General features: G+C 38.1%; 1 long non-coding RNA gene across 1 annotated transcript; it reads left to right on the top strand.

Moving 5' to 3' along the window:
- Positions 1–284: 284 nt before the first annotated feature.
- LOC122741589 lies at positions 285–10,982 on the top strand. The gene is made up of 3 exons (XR_006354862.1): positions 285–393; positions 9,390–9,500; positions 10,923–10,982. It is a non-coding gene; the product is annotated as an uncharacterized LOC122741589 (long non-coding RNA).
- Positions 10,983–13,429: the final 2,447 nt, after the last annotated feature.

The following is a 13,429-nucleotide window of genomic DNA, read 5'->3' as shown; positions in this document are numbered from 1 at the left end:
AGGAGCTGAAAGGAATTTTCTCACAATAGTGTAGATTGAATTCAAGCAGTGGCAGTTTAGGTAAAAGAAAAGGCAGTTAATTCATAAGAATTTCTCTATCTTGTTGGCTGGTTAGCTAGAGATCTAAATTACAAAAGAGTGATGTAGCCCTTGGAGTTCTGAACTAAAAGAAATGAGACCCTTCCCTGTTTGGGGTGGGAGTGGGGGTAAAGATACAGAGAAATTAAAATTAAGCAAAGTACTTGAAGGTGATTGCTTCATAGGGCAGCTTAAGACAGCAGAGTAGAAAGAATAGCAAATGCCCTTCCCCAGCCCCCACTCCCCAGCATTTTGCAATATTGGAGAAAACCACTTCTACAACAACAGACCAGCAGATAACACGGTTATCTAGAGGTAAGCAACAGCATTGGAGACAGAGAAATTTTATTGGGGATGCAACCCAGCTGAATTGAGTTGAATGAATTGTCCTAACTACATCTGTTCTCTTTTTCTGTGTGTTTCTACATGTGTTCCCTCTCCCATCAATTGTGTAAGTTTTTGTTTGTCCTTCATTCTCAAAGAGAACCATGACATTGAAGTGATCTTATGACTTGCAGTGAATCGGATTTAAGGAAGGCAGGGCTGTGCAAAGTCACCAACTTTGGGACCAGTGCTCTATCCACTGCTCCACCTAGCTGCCCCCAATTGTGTAAGAATCTATAGGGGAATGCGTTCCTTGAAAAGAATTTTTCTTATCATTTATTTTGTCATGCTATTTAAATATAGTTTTTCTGAGCTAGTGTTAGTCTGGTCAAAGAAATATCAATGGGGGCTCAACTGATGCTGATTCAACATATACCTTAAACCTGGGACAGCTTTCAGGGGATCCACAATTGAGAAGTTTTAGGTTATGCAAATACATGTGTCTACACATACATATACGTGTATATACACACACAAAATGAAGGCAATGCTGTGGCTAGCTGCCTGACTGGGGCTTTTAAGACCCTCTTGGGATCTTAGGGACCAAGACTTTGGAGACTTCTCGATTTGGAATGTTGTTTTTATTTAAAGGACAATGATATACAGAAATATTTTTAGTCTATACTTTTAAAAATGGAAAATAGGCCTATTCTGTTTTGTGAGTTTTAAAAGGCATTTTATTTGTGAGTTTTAGAAGGCATTTTAATTTCTATTTTGTCAAAATATTTTTAAATTCCTGTTTGTATTTTTAAAACATAATTTACAAAGTTATAAAATAAAAATTGTTCAGAAAATATAAGAATCTTATATCTTATACATTGAACCAAAGCATAACAAAAAATCAGAGAAAATAAATTTGTGAAAAGCCACCAATCATTAAATGTTTAAATCTTGACAAAATAATATCTATTTTTCCAAATGACATGGGGATAATAGTTTTATGTATCAATTAAAATGATACAGTAAAGAGTAGAAAAGAATAGAAAGTTGCCTCATGTGAAATAAGTCCTTCATTAGGCTATAAGGAATTTAGTAAAGTCTTAACATGTTTGAACCACTATTTGTCACCAGATGGTGGCTCGTGCAATATAAAATTCTTCCAATAAAGATATAGCTGCCGATAAGAACTCTATGTTCCACAGACATTTCAAACATACTCACAAAAAGGCTTTTTAAAATAAATGATACAATGATTTCTCCTTGTCTTCTGGATTGCTAATTATCTCTTTAATTGTCAGAGTCCCCTTTAATCCCCAGGTGTCAGATAAAGGATGTAACATTTGGCACCCAGGTAATTTTCCCATTGGTGAGGAAGAACAATAAATGGCCTTGCAGTGGGGCGATATTGTGCTGAGCCTGTGTCAAGAAGCCCTGAGTTCAAATCTAATCTCATATTTTTCCTAGCTATTTAACCCTGGGCAAATCAGTTAATCTGTTTGCCTCAGTTTCCTCATCTGTAAAATGGGGTTAATAGTAGCACCCACCTCCTAGGATTGTTATGAGGATTAAATAAAATCAATTGTAAAGTGCCTGACACATAGTAAGCACTATATAAATGTTAGCTCTGATTATTATTCTGTTCATTGTGGAAGGTAGATCAACATATGATGACTAGGCTTGTTATAGCACCATGTAACATACAATCCCATATAATAAAGAAAGCTTTCCAGAAAAAGACCAGAATTTGGCTCTTGCTGCTAACTGTTCCACTTCCTAACCTTGAGGGCCCCTCAACAAACTACCTTTTAAGCCCCAGTGGGAGGAGGCCACTGGTCTAAATGGCCACAAACAGCTAGGTGACCCAGTAAATGGAGTCAGGAAGACCTGAATTCAAATCCAGGTCTCAATTTGAATTTGTCTTAGCTGTGTGACCTTGTACAAGTCATTCATTCTCAGTCTCAGTTTCCTCGCCTATAAAATGGAAACAACAATGCCCTCTACCTCATAGGGTTATAAGGATCAAATGAGATCATATGTGTAAAGAGCTTTGTAAACCTTAAAGCATTGTGTAAATAGTAACTATTTTATTAGACAATCTGGTTCTGATATTCGGCAAACACCATGCACAAACATACGCCTCAGTCTATTGCCCTTTAGTGATATCTATTCACAATCTTTTTTTTTCCCCAAATGTTTATTTAAACAGGATTTCCAATGAGATTAATAAGTATGCTGGAGTATTTCTTGCCTGGTCACTACCACCCTCTGTATGATACATCTTGCTATGGATCAAAACTGTATTTGAGCATAATGATGATCTACCTATTACTGAAAACAGATTGTAGAAGAGGCCCCAGGTCAAAGTGAACACTTTCATGGATCTCATAATTTATACTTATTTGGCATCTTGCCTAGACAGATTTCTTCCTGTGATTACTCTGGTCAGCTCAAATTCATATTATAAATGCCAAATAAACTTAGTTGTAGGGGTTTTGTTTTTTGTTGTTGGTTTGGGTTTTTTTGGTGGGGGGTGGCTTTTTCTTTTGTGGTGAGGCAATTAGAGTTAAGTGACTTGCCCAGGGGCACACAGCTAGTAAGTGTTAAGTATCTGAGGTTGGATTTTAATTTGGGGTCTCCTGACTCCAGGACCAGTTCTCTTTCCACTGTGTCACCTAGCTGCCCCTTCTTTTCTTTTTAAAGTGTGAGCATCAAAGGATGTGTCTGAAGCTCCTGGTTGTCCAGTTAGATTCTGCCTTAAGAATTCCAGGGAACTTAAACACACACACACACACACACACACACACACACACACACACAGAGTCTACTTGGTGCTTTTATTACTATTTATGGACACTCAGAATTGATTTTTTTTGAGGCACTAGAAAAAATAAAAGCTACAGACATAAGTGACTAAATCCTCATTCGTCATCGAATGAGAACCAGTAGTTGTTTCACAGACAGAGAATCCAAAAAGTAGACCTAAGCAAGAATCAGAGAGAGAACAGCACAGCGTACCTTGAAGCCCCAGAGACATGGACAAAGTCTGCACTTGTCCTCAGAAGAGGCATCGGTGCAACAGTTCTGCACGTCCTCTCCTTGGCCACCAGCTGCCAAGTGCTTAAATTGGAACAGGCACCCGACCAGAGATTTCTGTGGGCCAAATGTATTCTTATAATTTCATGAAAACACTCCCATCACTCCTACTCATCCCCGTTGCCTGAAAAAAAAATGTGAGCACAAGAAAATAAACAGAACCCTAGCGACTGACCCCCCTCCCTATCTGAGTCATCTCTACCTTTTAGCTATCCTTGGAAGAGACATTTGGGCCATTATGGAGCACCTCTGTGTGGTAGGAACACAGAGCTGCCTGAAAAAGACAGTCATGGGGAACTCCAAGCAGCAATTAGGCAAAATCCTAAATTACAGAGTACTTTCTCTTCAGAGAAGCCTTGGGGGGAAAAACACAAATTATAATTCTGCCTCCTCAGAAAATCCATCTCCTTCCTTTGCTCCCGGTCTGCAAAATGCTTCCCTCCCAATTTTCAGAGACTCTTCTTCTAAGGCTCACAAATGAAGGGGAATGACGATCTCACCCCACTTGTTCAGAGCCCTCTCTTCGCTAACACCTACATACACACCTGTACTGGTTATGCCAAGTGTAGACTTTTCCTTTGCCTTGAAGTTATTTAATCAGATCACCAAATGTTTACTTTCTATTAAGCTGGTGTTCGGTGCCATCCATGCTTGGTGTTGTGGGAGACAAAGGAGATAAATCACACAATCCTTGCCCTTCTAGGCTTAAAATCAGATAGAAAAGGCAATGCAATCAAATCAACAGTATTTTTTTTCAAATATTTTTTTCCTGGTTTATGGGTGACCTTTATTTGTTGTTGTTTTTTGTTTTTTTTTTTTGGTGAAGCAGTTGGGGTTAAGTGACTTGCCCAGGGTCACACAGCTAGTAAGTGTTAAGTGTCTGAGGTCGAATTTGAACTCAGGTCCTCCTGAATCCAGGGCTGGTGCTCTACAATCAATAGTATTTTTAAGGACCTACTACTATGTGGGAAACTCCAGACCATTGCTAGACCATGTTTTTATGCTTGCTCTGGGAAGTTGTTAAATAAAAAATAATAATTCTCTTATTCAATTTGAACCCCCAGCTAGGAATTTCTCTGTCAAAATTGTATACTCCATTTGTTATGAATTCTCCCTCCCTCTCTCCCTCCCTCCCTCCTTCTCTCTCTCTCTGTCTCTCTCTTGCCCTCTTTCTCCTTCCTTCCCTCTTTCTCTCTCCCTCCCTCCTTCCTTCTCTTCCTCCCTCCCTCTCTCTCCCCCTCCCTCATTTCCCCATTCCCTCTTTCCTCTATTACATGGGAGTAATGAAACACATAGACCAGCAATGCAATGATTAACCACATTTAACTTAGAAAACTGTCTTTTAAAAAACTTAAGGGAAATAAAACCACTTAAAAACAGATATTTGGGAACAGATTCACAATTTCTCAGCAGAGGAAAGGGGAGAGGAAGCAGGAACTTGAGGAATCTTCAGCCTCCATCTAAGCAGTTCAAATAGCATCCGCAAAACCTAACATCTGCTCCATAACTCTTGTACATGGCTTGACCACACAATTCTTCACTTGTAGTGTGGCATGGCTGCTTCTCTCCTTACATGGTTTCCCAGGGTGCTGCTGGTCCCTGGTGTAGCTCCTAGTCTCCACATCCATGGTAGTGGTTTCCTGTCTTCTCTTGCTAAGGCATGCTCTCTGTCCTCTGTCTCTCCATCATAGCTTACTGTAATAGATATGGTGACAACCACATGGTCTTCCCTGCTCAACAGTCCTATCTGGCACGCTGCTATCCAAGTCCACACTTACGTGTGCCCTTTGAGTTGTGGCTGGCTTCCTCCCTTTCTTTCCCCTACCCAAAATAGAAAAGTGAATTTGCTAATTGTAGTCTGGATGTCACAGTCTGCATGAGGATTAGCTGCCTGAAGGTAAAGAGAGGAACAATAAATACTCTATCTACATCTCTGCACACACACACACACACACACACACACACATATACATATGTTGTTTAGTCATGTCCAACTCTTCATGACCCTCATTTGGGGTTTTCTTGGCAAAGGTACTGGAGGGGGTTGTCATTTTACAGGTGAGTAAACTGAGGCAAACAGGGTTAAGTGACTCACCCAGGATCACATAGCTACTAAGTATCTGAGGCTGAATTTGAACTCAGGGGAATAAGGCACAGAAGTAGCATGGTGGGGGAGGGGATCTGGAATGCAGACCTTTTTTATGCAAAAAGTGAGGGTTAAACTAAATCTTGGGGAGAAAAAAAAACCAACCTACATAATCCATGAGGCAGAGGTGAGGGAGTGTGTTCCAGGCATGGGAGGGGCACCACCAGTACAAAGACAGACATGACAGATGAAATGTATTATTAGGCAAGACAAACACAGAAAAAACAATATAATATTGAGCAAGGCAAAGCCACCACACAAGTAGTGGTTAAGTCTCAGAGCTGGGGGTATGTAGATGAGGGGAAGATCCATAAAAACCCGATAGAGATTAACATGCCATGTGGGACAACAGTGAACACTAAATCATAGAGCTCTTGATTCATCTAGAAAGGAAGCTTCTTAGAGGAATGGGATGTTATTCCCCATAATCTTCATGGATCCCACCATATTCACATTATGCAACATAATCTCAAACTCAACATGTTCAAAATTGAACTCATTATCTTTACACCTCAAGTTACCTACCTTTCCTTTTCCTGCTAAGGGTGCCACCAACCTTAGTGGTTCACAATCTCCATGTCATCCTTAATTGCTGACTCCCCCTCCCCTGCAACATGCAGTCAGTTGCCAAATCTTGTAAATTCCAATCCTATGACATCACTCCTATATGTCCTCTTCTCTCTACTCCCACAGCTACTGCCTTAGTTCAGGCCCTTGTCACCACTGGTCCAGACTAAGGCATGAGCCTCTTAATCAGTTTCCCTTTTGCCAGTCCCTCTCCTCTTGAATCCACCCTCCATAGGGCTGCCAAAGTTATCTTCCTCTGACCACATCACTTCCTTGGTTATCCCAAGCATCAAATACTAAAAGACTCACAACTTGATGCCATTTTACATTTCTAGATGTTAGACACTATTCCGTGGCACAGTCTATAGTCTAGAGGAAGTGGCCAATTTGCTCTCCTCCAAATGCAAAATTCTCTCTCCCCACTCCACACCTTTGAGCAGGCATGCTCCTCCATTCTTAGAATGTGCTTGCTCCCTCCTGAACTCTGCCTTTTGTGCTGTCATCAAACCCGGCCTGATTGCCAACTCTCACAGGACACCTTTCCTGATTCCCTACCCTAGTGCTTGCCTCCCAAAATTACCCTATATTTACTTCATATATATTTTGTATCTACTTACATATGTTAATGTTGTTTCTTTTGATGGAATGAAAGCTCCCTAGGGGCAGGGATTGTTTTCTTTTTGTCTTTGTATCTCCAGTGCCTAGTGCAATGCCTGGCACATAGTAAGTACTTAATAAATGCACATTGATTGATCCATTAGACACTTAAGAACTTTTTTTTGTCTAGACCTGTGATGTTATTGATGTTGGAAACTCCCATGGGAAAATTCCTTTCACTGATATAAATCAGAAACTCTTCTGTAACTTGAGTCTTAGAGACTTTGTTTCCATGAGAACTAAGCTTAAGAGGAAAGTTCATTGTCACACAACTAGTATATATCTGAGGCAGGACTTGAACACAGGCCTTTGTGACCCCAAAGTCAGCCTGGACCAGTAATGCTGAGATCACATTTCCCTGTCATCTGAGAAATTACATGGCAGAAATCCCATCACCTTCAGATTTGCTCATTGGCTAGTCCCTTCTTTGGAAAATGTTTTTGGGGGCAATTCAGGTGAAAGGGATTGGGGAGACTAAATAACTGTACATATATACTTCAAGGGAAATCTTGGGTTCCAGAGATATGAATAGTAAAATACTGTACTACTTTGGCTGCTGTGTAGAGATTATATCATAATGTCCATTAGGTTGTGCATCATGAGTTATACTGAATTATGAGTCACCATTCTTGTAAATTACGAGAATCATTTAATTTCCTGAATACATAAAACAATCCTTACCTTTTGATCAGGTGATATAATTACTAGGCCTATACCCCCAAAAGCTCAAAGAATAAGGAAAATGACCCATAGGTACAAAAATATTTGCATAAGGTTTGTGGTGGCAAGGAACTAGAAACTAAGAGGGTGCCTATTAATTTGTAAATGGCTGAACAAATGGTAGCATGTCTGAACCACTTTAATTAATGCTGTAACTAACAAAGATTCCAGAGGAATAGCGATGATGTATGCTACCTATCTCCTAAGACCAAGGTGATGGACTAAATCTGGAGAAGCCACAATTTTAGGGCAGGGTCATATGGGAATTTGGTTTGCTTGACTATGCATATTTGCATATTTATTACAAGGGTTCCCCTGCCCCAACTCCACTATCTTTTTTTCCAGGGATAGAGTACAGGAGGAAGAGAAAAGTTAGGGAGAGTTTCTAAATCAAAAAAGAAGAGAAAGATATCCAGATAGAATCACACACAAGCAGGACAACTTTGAAAGCTACATTCTGAGTTTATTATATACTTAAAAAGAAAAGTAAACTCGATGTACTTGTAGTTCCACGTACAATCCTCTTTCTCAATGTATATGGAAATGTTTATTTTATTTGGTGCTTCTTTGGTTCAGAATGTTTAAAAAGAAAACTGCAAAAAAAAAAACAAAAAAGAAAAAAGAAAATTCATGCTAGAATATTTTGAAATGGATCTAATTCAACAAATCAATAATAAACCAACTGATCACTATTTTACTGATAAACTTTGTTTATCTGTATCAATTTATTGATACGGATGATCTTGATTTTTAAAGACTTGGTACATAAAAACTCAACCTTAAAAATAGGTCATTTAAAGAAGACTATATTATTTTAAAAAGCATCCTTCACTTTACCAAAAGAATACCTAAAAATTTCCTTAAGTAGTGAGTTCTCCTTAGACATTTAGGATATGATTCAATTTATGAAATTTAAACTTTCAGCTTTTCAGGATCTTAAATCAGGAAATCTACTCTTTACCAAATCCTTAGGATTTTGCAGCTCTAAAATACTATAATTATGTGAATTTTAAGAACTAGTAAAGGGTCTCCTCCATGAAAATCCTACACCAATGCTACACCGTGGTATGGGTATGACCCTGGATCATCAAAGCTATGCCCACAGAGTGCTAACTCTAGACTAGATTTGCCTGTAGTCAGAAGTATTTCAGCTTTATTTCTAGTGACCCCATGTGTCTGCTTGGCCAAGGTAAGAACCAAGAGACTCATCACTAGAAAGTTAACAACTAGGAGACCAATTCTTTGGGATGGTAGTCTATGAAATGGATTTAAAAGTACAAAATGATCCCGGTTTTGTGTAGCTCTCTTCCGTTCCTACCCAGCCCCTCAGTGGGAGAAAAGATGGCAGCAATTACTAAGAATTATGTATTGTTTAGAGCAAGAGTTCCCAAACTGAGGTCCATGGACCCCCAAGGGGTCTATGGTTAGATTTCAGGTGGTCCATGAACTTAGGATGGGAAGAAATATTGTTATAAACCTATTTCAATATAATTTCCTTTGTAATCCTAGATTTTTTATTTTATTCATTTAAAAGCATTATTCTGACAAAGGGCCAATAAGCTCAAAGGAATCCATAATATTGAAAAAAAAATGTTAAAAGCCCCTGTGTTAGAGTACTTGCTGACACATGCCGTTGTGCTGCTTCTGCAACTGAATGACATTGACCTGAACTTTCAATATAAACGAAGCCAAAGAAGCTGTAGTTTTCATGTGGCATTTGGTCAACTTACCTTGCTGTGCTTAGGCTACATCAGGCAAACCACTTCAAAGGTAATTACAGCTTGTTTTTTAACATCTATACTAGAAGATGAAGAAGCAGAGGGACTCCACGAAGACTGCCATGACCCTCAGGGCCAAGAGAACAAGACATTGATATTCAGTGATATTAGTGGAAGAGTGATTCCCACAGACAAAGGTGAGCTTTCTCTTTGTGAACAGCATGAGGGGGTGGGGAATAAGCATTTATAAAGGTCCTACTATGTGTCAGACACTGCCCTAAGCACTTTACAAACATCATCTCATTTGATCCTTATAACAACTCTATGAAGTAGGTACTATTATTAGTCCCATTTTACAGTTGACAAAACTGAAGCAGACAGAGATTAAGTAATGTGGCCAGGTTCACACAGATAGTAAGTATCTGAGGCAAGATTTGAACTCAGATCTACCTGATTCCAGGCCCAGCACTCTATCCATCTTGCTGTCTAACATGATATTCTGAATTTGTCATTTCACTTTCCAATTATACCTCAAAAATAGTTATTTGGGCATGTCTTATGTTCACATCCTACTAGAATATAAACTTCCTAAGAACAGGGACCTTATTCCCTTCTCCATCCTCAATATGCAATGCACAATATTTACAATGCCTTGATGATCATGAGTACCTGATAGGGATTTGTGAAACTGAAATTTAGTTGAATTAGACATAAGCATAGCCAAAACCAAAGATCAGAACCTTAGAGCTGCCTCCAATGATGCAGCCTAAGACCAAATTACTTTTTTGAGTTGTCTTGTCATGCTTTTGACTCATGTTGAGCTCACAATCCATAAACCCCACTCCACCCTCGGGCTTTTTTCACGTGGATAGTTGTTTCAGCCATGCCTCCCTAATCCTGTACTGGTATAGTTGATCTTTCTAACACAAGTTCAGGACTTAACATTTAGCGACCCTCTATTTCATCTTCTTAGATTCAGACCACTGTTGTAGCCCATAAAGATCTTATTGGCTCCTGCTTTTGCTATTCAATGTGCTAGCTATCCCTTGCAGATCTGTGCCATCTGAGACTTTGACAAGGATGTCAATCTATTCCTTCATCTGAGTCACCAGTAAAAAATAGTGAGCAGAACAAGACTAAGAATGAGTACCTGGGGCATCCTCCTAGAGGCCAGTCTCAATGCTGACCAAAAAAACCCATTTTCATCATTATACTTTAGAGAAATACCAAATTAACCTAACTCTACCATCATCCAATCTACATTCCTGCATCTTTCTATAAATATATCATTAATAAGTTTGTCTATCAACCATAACTATCATTAATAATTAGCCATCATTATCATGAAAAATAATGCTTATGGGGCAGCTAGGTGGCACAGTGGATAAAGCACCAGCCCTGGATTCGGGAGGACCCGAGTTCAAATCCAGCCTAAGACACTTGACATTTACTAGCTGTGTGACTCTGGGCAAGTCACTTAACTCCCATTGTCCCGGAAAAAAATAATAATGCTTTAATAAAACACAGACATTTTGAATTGAGTTATTTAATTAATATTTGAAAAAGAAAATATACTGCCATCACCATATTACAATAATTCAATCAAAATTTCTTTCTAGAGAGCAGAACCAAGAGAACATTGTGCACAGGGACAGCAATATTGTTTGATGAAGAACTGTGAAAGACTTAACTATTTTCAACAATACAATGATCCAAGACAATCCCAAAGGACTATTGATGAAACATACTATCCACCTCCAAAGAAAGAACTAAATATCGATGGAACACAGACTATTTTTCATGCTATTTTTCACTTTCTTTCATTTTTCATTCAAGTTATACAAAATGACTAATATGGTAATGTTTTACATAGTTGCAAAAAAATCTTTCTAAATAAATAAACAAAATGACAATCATTCATAGACTCATTATCTAAGTTAATACCCATTACCCTGATCTACAAGTCTAGTAAGTAATCCTTTAACAAACGAAATGTGTTAGATTGGCCCAACATATTTTTGATGAACTAATATTGTCTCTTAAGGATCATCAATTCCTGTTGTACATACTTAAAACTATCCCTTCAATAATATTTTCCAGAAATTTTGTTAAATAAGATTTTCCAGAATTATTAAATAATATTTTCCAGAAATCCAAGTCAAGTACAGCAGCCTATAATTTTAAGACTCTAAACCCTTTAATTTTTTTTTTAATCAAGGCATTTTTGCCAGTCTTCAGGCCCACAACAAATATCGTGTTCATTATGATTTTTAAAAGATCACTGACACCAAGACTCAGCAATTATATCCTGCCTGCTCTTTAGCAGAGTCATAGAATCTCAGCATTGGAAGGCATATCAGAGGCCATCTAGCTTAATCCATAATTGAACAAAATTCCTGCCTGTAATGTCCCCAACAAGTATTTATTCAGTCTTCTTCCTGAAGAACTCTAATAGTAAGAGCAAACTCTACCTCCTGGGACAGCTCATCCCATTTTTTTCAGTAGCTCTAAATGTTAGGAAATGTTTCTTTACATTGAACCTAAGTCTGACTGTAAATTTCGGTCACTGATCCCACTTATGCCTTCTGGAGCCATACATAAAATATCTAATCCTTCTCTAAATGACTGGCCCTTAAATACTTTTAAATAGCTATAGTCGGTCTCTGTTTATTTTTTTCTTTTCCAGGCTAAACACGACAGTTCCTTTAACTGATTCTTGTGTGGGCAAGATTTACAAATCTCTTCTGCACACTTAAGCAAATTATCAATGTCCTTCCTATAATGTGATACTCAAACTGAGTGTAATATTTCATATGTGGGCCTAACCAAGGCAGGGATGCAACAAGAATATTCACCACTCATATTTTGGATACAATGTGTCTCTCTTAATGCAGTCGTGAGGTCTCATTTACTTTTTTGAAGATGGCTATGTCACATTGTTGATTTTATTGTTCTAACAGCCCATAAAGTCTCCAAACTGTAGTACATAGATTATCTTGCTAGGTCTCCCGTATTTTCTTGTGAAGTTTATTTTCTGAATCTTTGTAAGAGCTTTATGTTTATCTATCAAGTTCCATGTTGTTAGATTCATCCAGACATTACAACCTGTTGTGCCCTAGTCAAATCGTAACTGTTACAAAATGCATTAGCTATCTCCTCGCTTTTGTGTTCTCTCTCAATTTGATAAGCATGCCTTCCATATCTTCAAACACATCATAGATAAAAATGTTGAAGAGAATAGGGTCAAGGCCAGATCACTGAGATGCCCCCCAAGAAATTTCCCTCTAAGTTGATACCAAGTCATTCATATAAAACTATTCATTTTAAACTGCTCTATCTCTGATAAGAGTTTGGTATCTAAGAGACAGAGAAAACTAACAGAAATATATAAGACCATGAGTCATTAGATAAGTGGTCCAGGGATATGGAAAGGCAGTTCTCAAAAGAACAACTTGTGTAAACCATTAACAACCATATAACAGAATCTCCAAAACACTGATAATGACTTTTTAAAACGTGGATCAAAACAATCTGAGGTTTGACCTCATGCTCTGCAAATTGACAAAGATGGTGAATTAGTATAACCATTCTGGAAAGCAATTTGGAATTATACAAATAAAGTGGCTAAAATGTCTATTCTCAACCCAGAGATTCCACAAGTAGGTATATACTTCAGAGGTCTTTGACCAAAAAAAAATAAAATAAAGTAAAGGCTCAATATACAACAACATATTTATAACAGCTCCTTTTGTTATAGCAAATACCTGGGGAAAAATATCTGTCCATCAGTTGGTGAATGGCTAAACCCATCATTTATGTTACAAGAATATAATGGGATATTACTGGGTGATAAGAAATAAATACAAATAACAATAATAATAAATACAAAGAAACATGAAAATACCTATATAAACTGATGCAAGGTAGAGTAGGGAGGGCCAGGAACACAATGACTACATCAATGCAAATTGAAAGAACAACATCTGAAGATGACTGTTGAGAAATGAAGAGCAAGCTTGGCCCAAAAAAGATGCATAAAAAGACAGCTCTTCCCATTATTCCGTTGCAGAAATATATGAATAGGGGAGAGTCTGACAGCATCAGAATTATTCAATATATTGATCAG

This window comes from Dromiciops gliroides, chromosome 1 (genome assembly GCF_019393635.1).
Source record: "Dromiciops gliroides isolate mDroGli1 chromosome 1, mDroGli1.pri, whole genome shotgun sequence".
Taxonomy (NCBI): domain Eukaryota; kingdom Metazoa; phylum Chordata; class Mammalia; order Microbiotheria; family Microbiotheriidae; genus Dromiciops; species Dromiciops gliroides.
The sequence above is the reverse complement of the archived record's forward strand: the minus strand, read 5'-3'. Positions and strand labels throughout refer to the sequence as shown.